This window comes from Globicephala melas, chromosome 7 (genome assembly GCF_963455315.2).
Source record: "Globicephala melas chromosome 7, mGloMel1.2, whole genome shotgun sequence".
In the NCBI taxonomy this organism is placed as follows: Eukaryota; Metazoa; Chordata; class Mammalia; order Artiodactyla; family Delphinidae; genus Globicephala; species Globicephala melas.
The window spans coordinates 93,509,100-93,522,993 of record NC_083320.1 but is presented as its reverse complement, the minus strand read 5'-3'; the positions used below and the strand labels follow the sequence as shown (position 1 = coordinate 93,522,993).

General features: G+C 37.6%; 1 protein-coding gene and 1 pseudogene across 5 annotated transcripts in view; both read right to left on the bottom strand.

The window, feature by feature from the left end:
• The window catches only part of ZRANB3 (zinc finger RANBP2-type containing 3), a 261,611-nt gene that overhangs the window by 127,608 nt on the left and 120,109 nt on the right, over window positions 1-13,894 (bottom strand). The window lies entirely within an intron of this gene.
• LOC115867044 (cytochrome c oxidase subunit 7C, mitochondrial pseudogene) lies at window positions 7,995-8,762 on the bottom strand (annotated as a pseudogene).

Below are 13,894 nucleotides of genomic sequence, written 5' to 3'. Positions count from 1 at the left end.
AAGGACAAACAATCCAATAGAAAAATGGAGAAAAGAACTGAACAACCCACTCACATATGTAAAGTACGTTCAACAACCATCAAAAGATGCCCAAGGTCACTCATACTTAGGGATGAAGAAATCAAAACTTTGAGAACCCATTTTTTCACCTACAGAATAAGATGAATAAAAACTAAAGATTTGATAACAGTGTTGGAGCAAGTTTGGAGAAATTTACACTTGTACACTATTGTAGATATAAATAGTGATTTGACCATCCAGCAAGTCCAATACTTTGACTTTATTCAGGGATATACTTTCATAGTATGCTGAATCATTAAAGAAGAGACCAGTTAGAGAAATTATGGTACCTCCATACAATGAGATATTATCTAATCATTTAAAAAAATGAAATAGATCTATATGCTGATATGGAAAGGCTGGTAAGTCATAGGCTGCAAAATAGTATATGGAAAAGAAAAATAGTATGGTAAATATGATCCAGTTAGTATTGAGAGAGAGAAGGGAAGAGGGGAGAAAGAAAGAGAGAAGGGGGGGCAGGAAGAAAGGGAAGAAGGGAAGGAGGGAGGATGGAAGGAACTACTGATAGTGTTACCACTGGAGGGAGGGCCTGCAGGGGTAGGACCGGAAGGAAAATGCTGACTTTGAGCTCGTATTAAGTCTTCCATGCAGTGTACATATCCCGTCTGAAAAAATATTACTTGGAGGGGGATGGTAAAAGACAGAGAGAAAAGTTCTTTTAAAAATATGCAAGAGGCTATTCGAGAAGTAGCAAATTTCTGAGTATTAAATTTAAGTGTTGGGCTTCCCTGGTGGTGCAGTGGTTGAGAGTCCGCCTGCCGATGCAGGGGACACGGGTTCGTGCCCCGGTCCGGGAAGATCCCACATGCCGCGGAGTGGCTAGCCCCGTGAGCCATGGCCGCTGAGCCTGCGCGTCCGGAGCCTGTGCTCCGCAACGGGAGAGGCCACAACAGTGAGAGGCCCGCATACCGCCAAAAAAAACCACTTAAGTGTTTATGCTAAAATCTGGTCATCAACTGTGACCTTATAACAAAGTCAGTCTATTAAAGTACTCTGACATTTAGGTGGGGTGGGGGGTGGTGGAGGAGGGAGAGGAAAAAGGAGAGGGAGCAACATGAATTAAACGCACATATTTAAGTGCAGAATGAAAGAACTCTTCCAAAAGAAATAATGGTAAAACTCACACGTAAGGAAAAATGAAGAAGCAAAAAATGTAGAAGCCTAGGGTTGCATGTCTCATCCTATTTCTGCTGATGATAAGGTCGAGACTCAGAGTAAGTCACTTTTCCTAATATGTTTGGATTTTCAATCTGTAACAGTGTGGAGGCTATGTATTATATTACTCATTTCAAGGGAATAAGTGGGAAAATGTATAAGGAATAATTTATGTTTCCTGGGGAAAAACAATTTCACTCAGTAAAAGAAAGAACAATCGCAATGTTTTGAACTACAGAACACAGAAAGGAAAACAATGAACACAGACTATAATATTTTAGAAGAATTTTGAGTTATACGTGTAATGCAGGCAGCAATCTGTCAAAATCTTCTGTGATGTTCATTGAAGGGTAGCAGAATATGCCACCCCAAAATATGCCTCTTTGGCATAAGGATTACTCTGTGCTATATTTTTGAGAAATAGCACACACTGGAAAAGCTACGAAGATGAAGTAGAAGTTACCCTTTTGAAAGGAAAATTTATAAAAGAAAACTCTATTTTAAGGGCATCTCCCTCTCCACACCTGGAATAGAGGGATGACTCTTAAATTACAAGAAACTCTTACCAATGAAGAAGGCACTGACAAATGCACACAACAAATCTTACACTTGTTAACCATGCTTTTCCTGGAAACTTCCTATAAAACCCCTCCTCCACCCCTGGCCACTGCCTTATTTCCTTTGTGTTTAGCTGAACATGGTATTTAAGGTGGTGGCTTGGGCCATTTAAGGAATTTTACTCATGTTTCCTAGGTATCTCCCCTGTATACATGTTAATAAACTTCTGTTCGTTTTTCTCTTGCTAATCTGTATTTTATTACAGGGATTCTCAACCAAGAATTGAGAAGCGTAGAGGAAAAATTATTTTTCCTCCTCTACATTCATATTTAATCTTAAAATGGTCACAAGATAGTAAAAATGAGGTAACTATGATGTAACAAGTTCAGATGTGTATGTATTATCATTCAACCATTACTACTCCTAAGGTACAATTTGAATTAATAAAAGATCATGGGGCTTTCCTGTTGACATAGTGGTTAAGAATCCGCCTGCCAATGCAGGGGACATGGGTTCAAGCCTGGTCCGGGAGAATCCCACATGCCACGGAGCAACTAAGCCCGTGAGTCACAACTACGGAGCCTGCGCTCTAGAGCCCGTGTGCCACAACTGTTGAAACCCACGCACCTAGAGGCCATGCTCCACAACAAGAGAAGCCACTGCAATGAGAAGCCCGCACACCACAACGAAGACTCGGGCCCCCTCACCGCAACTAGAGAAAGCCTGCACGCAGCGACAAAGACCCAATGCAGCCAAAAATTAATTAATTTTTTTAAAAAGTTCATGATAGAATAATACAGATTGATAATGCTCGATAGTTCAGAAGTAGATGTTCCATATATTTTTCATATCTTAAAAAATCTGTTTTGTAATATTAAAATCACATGAGAGGGCTTCCCTGGTGGCGCTGTGGTTGAGAGTCCGCCTGCCGATGTAGGGGACATGGGTTCCTGCCCTGCTCCGGGAAGATCCCACGTGCCGCGGAGCGGCTGGGCCCCGTGAGCCATGGCCGCTGAGCCTGCGCGTCTGGAGCCTGTGCTCCGCAACGGGAGAGGCCACAGCAGTGAGAGGCCCGCGTACCGCAAAAAAAAAAAAAAAAAAAGAAAAAATCACGTAAGTGAACTCTAATAAGATTCTTTACATTTTCTCCATATGTATTATAGGATTAGTGCCTTGGCAATTTCTTGAAAATGAGAGCCCAAAACAACACAAAGAGCACAATTATAGATGCTTAGGGGAAAAAAAAGAAAGAAAAAAGGAAAAAAAGAAAACATGATCCAATCTTTTGGTAATGTTCTAGGTTCTTAAAATCTATTATACTTATGAATCATTTGGATATTAGTTAAAAATTCAGACTCTAAGGCACCAAATCCCCAAATCCTGACTTGAAAGAACTGGACTTTTAAAATAAGGACCCCTAAAGCAATTCTCATGGGGATGGCTCTCAGGCTGCATTTTGAGAATAACTACTCTAAAGATTAAACCTTAGAGAAAAATATCTCAGAGTGCTTTTGCCTAATTTTTTGCCATTTTCTCCCCAGGAGAAAAAAAAGAGAAAAACCAAACTTAACGTTTTCAGGATTTTATTCTTGAACTTCTTATTAATTGCTGGAGAACCTTGTTCCTTAACTGATTTTCAACTCCAATTCTAAGGCAATATAAACACAGTGCTTTCTATTTCGCTATATAGTATACAGAATAACTTAAAAATATATATATATCTTTATTGGAGTATAATTGCTTTTAGAATAACAAAAACAGAATTTGGCTTCTAACTTCATAATCTATTTAGATAAACTAACAATTTAATAGAAAAAGAATTTCAGAAGTTTAATAAAGGCTCTGGAAAGGATTCTAATTTGTGTATTAATTTGATTATCTGTTATTTCAGGTAAGCAAAGCACTATATTTAAGCCATTATAAACAAAACTGTTTAACAACTGGAGGAATAAATAACTTATATCACTAAAATTTCTAGTTGTAATGAACAGAGAAATCAAAAAGAGTGCATTTAAGGAAAGAAAAATGTATGAAAAATACAAAATTATCCATGTTGTATAATAACGCTATGAATATGCTGATCACAAATGTAAACAAAGGAGTCTTTCAAAAGTATATGAAAACAAGGACTAAGAAACAAAAGAAAGACAGTGAACATTTGCACTTGGCAAATTGATTATTGCCAATAATGATCAGAGATCAACTCGACCAGAGATTTTATAAAAGAGAAAACAATTCTTTACTTGGATAGTGTAAATAATTACAGCATGGTGTTTTATATCCTTTTTTATGTGGTAACACTATAATTAATTTGAAGACAACATCAGAATAAAGAATAAAGAACCTCATGTTGAAATTCAGACAGTATATTAAAATAATATTTTCTTCATTTATATAATCGTGGTGGAAGTGAAGTAAATAAATAAGGTCACCACTTATTTCTGACAAGAAGAAAATTACTTTTGCTTTCAAAATAAGAAATCAAATGCAAATCAATCAAAAGATTCAGAGAAAAAATTTTACGAGGTTATTAGAATGTTTTCAGTTTAACTAGTACTTGTATTAATCTGTCATTCTTGTGTTGACACATAGCAATCACTTTAGAACCATTAGAAAGAAACTGAAATTTCAATCCAGTAATTTTTGAAAATGTAAATTAAGCAATGTCAGAGATTCACTACTCAAATTCAGAACTGAGACCCATTTAAAATGGGTCATATATTATAATAAAAAGGAAGTAAAAAGGAAGCCTTCATAAGGTAAGTTTTTTTTTTAAGAAAAGAATGATAAATGGTTACATAAAATGAAAAGCAAACAAGCAAGCAGAAAAAAAATGCTAATCACATCTTCTACCACTTGCCAAAATGCCACTATTGACTAAAAATAGAGCCCTACTGAGTTGGGTAGATAGCTGTCAAAGGTTAAAAAGTAAAGGATGATCATCAAAGACTGGGATTAGGCATTATTTGCTGAAAAGGAAACAAGAATGTGAATCCAATAAGGCTGCAAAATCAATTTGTCATTCTAAGGAAAAGACATGGAATGCTATCAAAAATAAAAATTGCTGTTTAAATTGGCTTAGGCAATAAAGAAACACTAGGACTATTAAGAAATAAGAGAAAACCAGGAATGTTTGTAAACATTAAATGCCTAAAAATTAATTTTTGTATGTTTAGAGAATATTTAAAGAGATGATTTTGGGGGCTAAAAATCAACCAACCCACATCAAGATAAAATTTCCTGGGTCCAAACTATAAAGTTTTTCCCTCTAGAGTGGAATTTGTATAGATTGTTTCTGTATTAGACAGAGTTACAGATAATTTCTCCTACAATGCAATGTCACATGAACCCCAGGGAAGTATTATATAGCAAAGTGAAATATATTTGGTTTCTAACATTTTTATTGGATAGGGATGTGCCTTGTTTTCCCAATATAACTAAATATATTGTAGAATAACTTCTGTGATCTTTCTCTTCCTTTGTCTTCTACTAGAACTAATAATGGCTCCAAATTTCTTAAATGAATCTATATACAGAATATGCTCAGAAGTGCACAGCCCGTCAATTATTATATAAGGAATTCAATTTTACTCCATAAAAAGAAATGAGATATGTCAAAATTATGATAATGGAATCATATGCTAGTCACAGTCCTCATTTATTAAATATTATCCATGTCAAAATAAAAAATTGATTCTGGTTTTTTTTTTTTTTTTTTTTTTGCAGTACGCGGGCCTCCCACTGCTGTGGCCTCCCCCGTTGCGGAGCACAGGCTCCAGACGCGCAGGCTCAGCGGCCATGGCTCACGGGGCCCAGCCGCTCCGTGGCATGTGGGACCTTCCCGTACCTGGGCACGAACCCATATCCCCTGCAACGGCAGGCGGACTCTCAACCACTGCGCCACCAGGGAAGCCCCTGATTCTGGTTTTATGGAACCAGTTGACTAGAGAAAATGTATATATCTGAACTTCAGAAATTTTAGTGAAAATGTTATCTAAGAAAATTGTCTTATGACAGAAATTCAAATTGGCTTTAGAATCAAAATAAATGTTACTTGCAAAGTGTTAATAAGTATAACAATAAATAATAAAAGTTAATTTATACGGAGAAGTTGCATATGTTAAGATCTAACCTGGGCTTGACTTGACTTTACGAAATGCTAGTGATGTTAAAAGTAGAGAAAACAGTTCATTAGATTCATTTGAACACTCTGTCATAAACTAATAAGGTAAAGAAAATTTAAAATACTATAAAAATGTTGGAATAAAAAAGTAATGGGGCTTCCCTGGTGGCGCAGTGGTTGAGAGTCCATCTGCCGATGCAGGGGACACGGGTTCGTGCCCCGGTCCGGGAAGATCCCACATGCCGCAGAGTGGCTAGGCCGGTGAGGCATGTCTGCTGAGCCTGCGCGTCCGTAGCCTGTGCTCCACAATGGGAGAGGCCACAATAGTGAGAGCCCCGCGTACCGCAAAAAAAAAAAAAAAAAAAAATTAATGAATGTTAGGAATTAATGGTAAAATTTTAAAAGAAACTCAATTGAAAAGTTGATATATTATGAATAACCTAAAATAGGGATTTTAAATAAAAGTGTACTGAAAAGTGAAGGAATAGCTGATATTACTTCATTTATTTTTTCTAATGTTATTTATCATTAATAGCCTCAGTACTAATATTAATAAAAATATATAAAGAGTCATTTCATTTTATGTGTAAACTCACTTAAGACAGGGAAGCAAAAGGCCTTGGAGTAGCAAAAATGAAGACTAACTAAGAAGCAGACACAGGCCAGAGGTTAAGACTCTGCGCTGTCACTGCAGGGGGTGCAAGTTCGAGCCCAGCTCAGGGAACTAAGATCCCACATGGCGCACGGCACAGCCAAAAAAGAAGCAAACACATAACTTAAAACAGTCTAAGAGATTTAAGTAAAGGGCCTAACTTGTCTCAGTAGTTGATAACTTTGAGTAACTAAAAAAAGGTTAAATTGGGCTTCCCTGGTGGCACAGTGGTTGGGAGTCTGCCAGCCGATTCAGGGGACACGGGTTCGTGCCCCGGTCCGGGAAGATCCCACATGCCGCGGAGCGGCTGGGCCCGTGAGCCATGGCCGCTGAGCCTGCGCGTCCGGAGCCTGTGCTCCACAATGGGAGAGGCCACAACAGTGAGAGGCCCACGTACCGCAAAAAAAAAAAAAAAAAAAGTTAAATTATGCTTTCAAATGTCATGGCAAAAAAAACTGAATGCCTCGCCGTTCTATAAACTTTTACTCTCTGGAAATATGTCATTTACTATAAAACAACAGGAAAATATTATCATTGTTAAAAAATATATTGTAGGCAGGAATTCCCTGGTGGTCCAGTGGTTAGGACTCGGTGCTTTCACTGCCATGGCCCGGGTTCGATCCCTGGTCGGGGAACTAAGATCCTGCAGGCCACGTGGCGTGGCCAAAAAAATAAATAAATAAAAATTTAAAAAATAATATATATATGTATATATACAAATGTGTATATACATATAGTAGTTTAATTTTCTTTCTTTTGTTAATGCCTTAAGTTTATTTACAAACATATTTAGTATGTTGAGTTTGTTGAATTAAGAAAAATATATGCATAACATGAGAGTTGTGAGTTAAGTTTTACTTGGGGGAAAATGAAGACTGAAGTCCGGGAGACAGCGGTTCAGATAACTCTGAGAAACTGCTCCTGAAGAGGTGGGGGGAGGAGCCAGGATATATAGGAGTTTTGCAACAAAGAGCAAGTAACTGGGACGTCAAAAGACTATCTTAAATAAAGAAAACCAGATATCTCAAGTTAAGGAACTTAGCGCTTTTCTATGTATGGAAAGATCCAAGAGTATGGGCTCACAGAAATCATCCCTTTGATGTGCACCTTAGCTATCTGGGACCTGTATTTTCACATCCTGAGTTTCCTCAGGGCTCACCGCAGGGAATGGCTGCAGTCTGATGGCTGCTAGATGGCAGGTATTCTTTTCAGCCCCGAGTTTCCTCAGGGCTCACCAGCTCACTTTGGAGGGCTGCAATCACTGGTGACTGTGACATCCTTTGTTTATTGATATGGCAGGAAATATTCCATTTATAAATATTCCATTCCATTTATAAATATTCCATTTATCAAGTTCAAGAGTCAGATCTTTTTTCAAAGCGAGTGCACCTCTTAAAATACTCCTTTTCATATGTGTTTCATGGATTATTTTTTAAGCAGTTGGTGTCTTACTACAAAGAAAGGTTCAGCAAATCCAGATCCAAAGTACAAAGTGATCATAAGTAGTAACTGCTACTTGTTTTCCACTAGAATAGTAAATACTTCCCTGGACCCTCCTCATAGTGGCTCCTACGCACCACAGGGGCTGTGAACCTCCAGACAGTCTGTCCCAGCACAGCTCTGTCGGAAACTGTGAAAGGCACAAAGACTGAAGGTGGAAGAAATGGAGGCAGCACACCAAGCCTTCCTTTCCTCACGACCTTGTTCCCCTGTGTCTAGTTTAACTTTCTGAATTAACTTTATAGCTTGAGAGAAAGAAAATGTGATTAAAACTTGCAAAGAATGCCAAAGATTGACTCATTCTATTGAAAATTTTTGGATCACTTATGAATAAAGTTAGATAAAGGTTAAGAAAGATACATACTTCACATCACTGTAATATAGAAAAAGAAGACACTAAAGAATCGAGAAAAGCAGTTTTTAAACTTTTAAAAAGCAATGTAAGCCATTTTCAAATAAAACATTACACAGAAACTCAACATTTATCAAGGAGAAAAAGTGAGGCAGCTCTAGCTGAAGTAAAGCAGAAACTTCACAGACTCATACCCTCGAGTCTCAACCTCAGTTCTGTGAAAATACAGCTCACAAACACCGGAAAGTCAATAAATTCGTCAATTTACCTTTTTTCAGTGCTGGCTTTATACTTACCTCTTCTGTAAGACTCACCTTAAATCTACCTCCTTTACAAAGCATTCTGACTTAATCAAGCTGGAATTAATGTTTCCTTCCACAAAAGTACCATGGAGGTTATATTGTAAACTTAATTTCCAATATTTCTAGTAGTCTACATTTTACATATATCATACAGAGACACACACTCCACAACCTTCATTTCCTGATTGAAAGCTTCTCAGATAGTGGACATGTTTCTTAATCTATATTCATAATAATTTTTCAAATAGAAGACCCTCAATAATATACAGGGGTAAAAGGCAGGTTAATCAATGGCTAAAGAAAAAAATGTTTAAAATCTTCTAATGTAAAGAAATAAGACTTGGACTGATACCAATCCCTAGCTGCTATCTATGAAAAGTCTGGAGCAGAATTGTTGTCCAATTCCCAGTGCAGATGTGGCCCCTTAGGGCTGTTCAAGTTCTGTGGAAACTTAAGTCCATTACTTTAAAAAAAAAAAAAAAAAAAAAAGAAGCAGATTATGGGGTGATAATTAATTTTAACCTCCCCTCCAGATTTTAAATAATTTCTATCCCATTAAGAACATTTCAGTTAATAAAAATTGGTGAGGCAGGAACGTTTGCAACATCCTCCTTACAATGTACTTGAAGTATTACTATATAATAAAAGTGCCTTAGGGTGACACAATGGCATTAGTGCTTTGTGCCTTTCAATGCTTATGTGAGTTATAAACATTATATTCCAGGAAAATGCTTTGTGTCTGACTCTATCTGGGTACGGTTTAACTCACCATTGCTGTCCCCTCTGCATTTCATTTTGAATCTTGTCCAAGACTATGGAGAGAACATTGCAATAGCCTGGCTGTGCAAAACAGCAGGAGCCCTGAGCAAAATTACATCATTCCCTAAAGAAATCAGGGTAAACTTCTTTAAAATTGAAAATGAAATCAGTTGCATTAGTATTATACATTTCAAGTGTTCAAGATAAAAACATTTCAAACTGAGGATGACCAGAAGGAAGCAAGACAACTCAATGCTAAACATTTGTTGTTTTTTAAGTTGATTTTCTTTTTCTCCTTCTTTTTGGCCATACCGCGCGGCATGTGGTATTAGTTCCCCGACCAGGGATCGAACAGGTGACCCCGGCATTGGAAGCACAGAGTCTTAACCACTAAACTGCCAAGGAAGCCCTATGCTAGACATTTTAATAGTTTTTTTAAAAAGACCCCTGGGCTTCCCTGGCGGCGCAGTGGTTGAGAATCTGCCTGATAATGCGGGGGACACGGGTTCGAGCCCTGGTCTGGGAGGATCCCACATGCCGTGGAGCAAATAGGCCCGTGAGCCACAACTACTGAGCCTGCACGTCTGGAGCCTGTGCTCGGCAACAAGAGAGGCCACGATAGTGAGAGGCCCGTGCACCGCGATGTACAGTGGCCCCCGCTTGCCACAACTAGAGAAAGCCCTCGCACAGAAACGAAGACCCAACACAGCAAAAATAAAAAAAAATTAAAAAAAAAAAGACCCCAACCTCCAAATCCCACTTAGAGGAATCTTTTCTCCATTATCTCCATGCCACAAGAATAACTGGAGGTGGGTGGTAGTGGACATAATTTAAAGTACTGGTGACTATAGACAAGATGTCCCTTTTGTTCAGATAAAGAGATGCTTATCTGAGATGAGTCCAAAGGTCTCAAACCAACAACAACAATTAATGAGACAAAAGAAGTTCTCTCTCTTTTTCTCTCTTATTCATTCATTCAGAAGGCATTAACTGGAAATCTACTATTCCCTAGACACTGCTACGTAGATATGGCTTGAGTCCTAGGAGTTCCAATCTTTGGGAGAGAACCAGTAAAGTACACTAGAACATGATTCAAACTAAAGTAGAAGTGAGAGCACATAGGAACCAAGAGGCTCAAAGGCTGGTGATACAGACGGTGACACAGAGGAAGTGATATTTGAAGAGGGTTTTAAATGATGCTTTTGTTAGGTGAACTTGGGGAAAGATGGGGACACAAAAGGAAAGGAATTAATCAGAAAAAGAACAGCATATATAGAGATAGCAAAGCTTAAAAAGTCATGGTGTTTGGGAACAGAATAGGGGAAAGGAATATCTGAGATATATTCCTCCTGTTCCTTACGTAAGTAATCTCATAAGAAAAGTATTATTACTCCCAAATGTATATAAAGAAACAAAGGCTCAGAGAGATTAACCTATCTAATATAACATTTATAATAAGTGGTAGATATTATAATAGGTAGGGAGATGGAAGTGTCACTAGAATTGATGCCAGAGAAGGGGAGAAGAGAATAGAAGACACAGGTAGCGACTATGATGTAGTGCTTTACTTTATAGGCAACAGGGGGAAATGGAGAATTTGAGGAATACAACTCTGGCAGCAGTAAAGAGTAGCTATTTTCATTTGATTCAGCTTTGGCCTTTGTAAAACAAAGGGAACACTTCCTAACTCATTCTACAAGGCCAGCTTTACCCTAACACCAAAAACAAAGATATTATTTTAAAAAACCCCAAAAAACTACAGATCAATACCTCTCAGGAACATAGATGTGAAAATCCTTAACAAAATATTAGCAAACCAAATCTAGGAATGTATAAAAAAGAATTATATACCATGGCCAAGTAGAATTTATCCTAGGTATGCAAGACTGGTTCACCAACACTTGAATGTGAATAAATGTAATCCATTACAACAATAGACTAAAGAATAAAAAAATCATATGACTTTATCAACTGATGCAGAAAAAGCAGCTGACAAAAACCAAATCCCAATCATGACAAAAGCTCTCAGAAAACTAGGAACCCAGGGGAATTTCCTCAATTTGATAAAGAGTTATCTACAAAATACCTACAGCTAACATCATACTTCATGGTGAGAAACTGGACACTTTGCTCCTAAGACTGAGAACAAGACAAGGACGTCTTGTCTCACCATTCCTACTCAACACTGTTTTAGAAGACCTAGCTAGTACAAAGACAAGAAAAGGAGACAAAAGGTATATAGATTGTAGATATGATATTATATATAGAAAATCCAGAAGACTCACCAAAAACTGTGAGGGCTAATCAACATACCCAGTAAAGTTGCAGAATACAAAATCAATATATAAAAATCTGTTGCATTTCTAGTCACTAGCAACAAACTGTCAGAAAGAGAAATAAAGGGAAAAAACCCTGTAATTGCATCAAAAAGAATAAAATACCTTGGAATAAATTTAACCAAGGACGTGAAAGACCTGTACACTGAAAATTATTAAGACATTGATGAAAAAATAGAAGACATCAAAAAGAGGAAAGATATTTCATGCTCATGGAGTGGAAGAATTAATATTGTTAAACTGTCCATACTACCCAAAGCAACCTAAGATTCTATGCAATCCCTATCAAAATTAAAATGGCATTTTTCACAAAAATAAAACAATCATAAAATTTGTTTGAAACCACAAAAGACCCCAATAACCAAAGCAATCATGAGAAAAAAGAACAAAGCCGTGGCATCACGCTCCCTGATTTTGAACTATATTACAGAGTGATAGTAATCAAAACAGTATGGTATTTGCATAAAAACAGACATATTGATCAATGGAACAGAACAGAGCCAAAAATAAACTCATGACTATATGGTCAATTAATTTATAACAAAGGAACCAAGAATACACAGAGGGGAAAGGACAGGCCCTTCAGTAAATAGTGTTGGGAAAACTGGATGGTCACATGCAAAAGAAAGAATGAATTTTGATCCCTATTTTACACTACACACAAAAGTTAACCTAAAATGGATTAAAGACTGGAATGTAAGATTTGAAACCATAAAACTCCTAGAAGAAAACGTAGGGGGTAAACTCCTTGACATCAGTCTTGGCTATGATTTGGAATTTGACACCAAAAGCTAAGGAAAAAAAAAGCAAAAATAAACAAGTGGGATTATCTCAAACTAATAAAAAGCTCTGCACAGCAAATGAAATCATCAACAAAATGAGAAAACAACCTCCAGAATGGAAGAAAATATTTGCAAACCACATATCTAATAAGAAGTTAATATCCAAAATATATAAGGAACTCCTACAACTCAACAGCAAAAAAAAGCCCCACAAACAAAAACAAAAACCCAATTAAAAAATGGGCAAAAGGCCAAATAGACATTTGTACAAAGGAGACATACAGATGACCAACAGGTACCTGAAAAGATGCTCAACATCACTAATCATCAGAGAAATGCAAATCAAAACCACAATGAGATACCACCTTATACCTATTAGAATAGGTATTATCAAAATAAGAAATAACAAGTGTTGATGAGGAGAAAAAGGAACCCTCCTGCACTGTTGGTGGGAAAAAAAATTGGTACAGCCACTGTGGTTGGAGGTTTCTCAAAAAATTAGAGATAGAACTACGACATGATCCAGCAATTCCAATTCTGGGTATTTATCCAAAGAAAATGAAAACACTAACTAAAAAAGATACATGTGCTCCCACGTTCACTGCAGCATTATTTACAATAGGCAAGACATGGAAGCAACCTGTGTCCATCTACGGATGAATGGATAAAGAATTTGTGAGATAAATATATATATATATATATATATATAAAAACACACACTCACACAGAATATTATTCAGCCAGTTGTGACAACATGGATGGACCTTACAGGCATTATACTAAGTGAAATAAGTCATACAAAGAAAGACAAGTACTGTATGATCTAATTTATTTGTGGAAACAAAACAAAACTGAGCTCATAGATACAGAAAACAGATGGGTGGTTGCCAGGGACTTCTCTGGTAGTCCACTGGTAGAAGAATCCGCCTTCCAATACAAGGGACGTGGGTTCGATCCCTGGTCGGGGAACTAAGATCCCATATGCCCGGGGGGCAACTAAGCTCGCGCGCCACAACTATTGAGCTTGCGCACCTCCAGGAGACAGCCCACGTGCTGCAAACTACAGAGCCCATGCACCCCGGAGCCTGCGCGCCACAACTAGAGAGGAGCCCACACGCTGCAATGAAAGATCCCGCTTGCTGCAACTAAGACCTGACGCAGCCAAGAAAATAAATTAAAAGAAAAAAAAAGATTGGTGGTTGTCAGAGGCAGGGGATTGAGGGTGGATGAAATAGATGAAGAGGGTCTAAAGGTACAAACTTCAAGTCATAAAATAAATAAGTCATGGGGATGT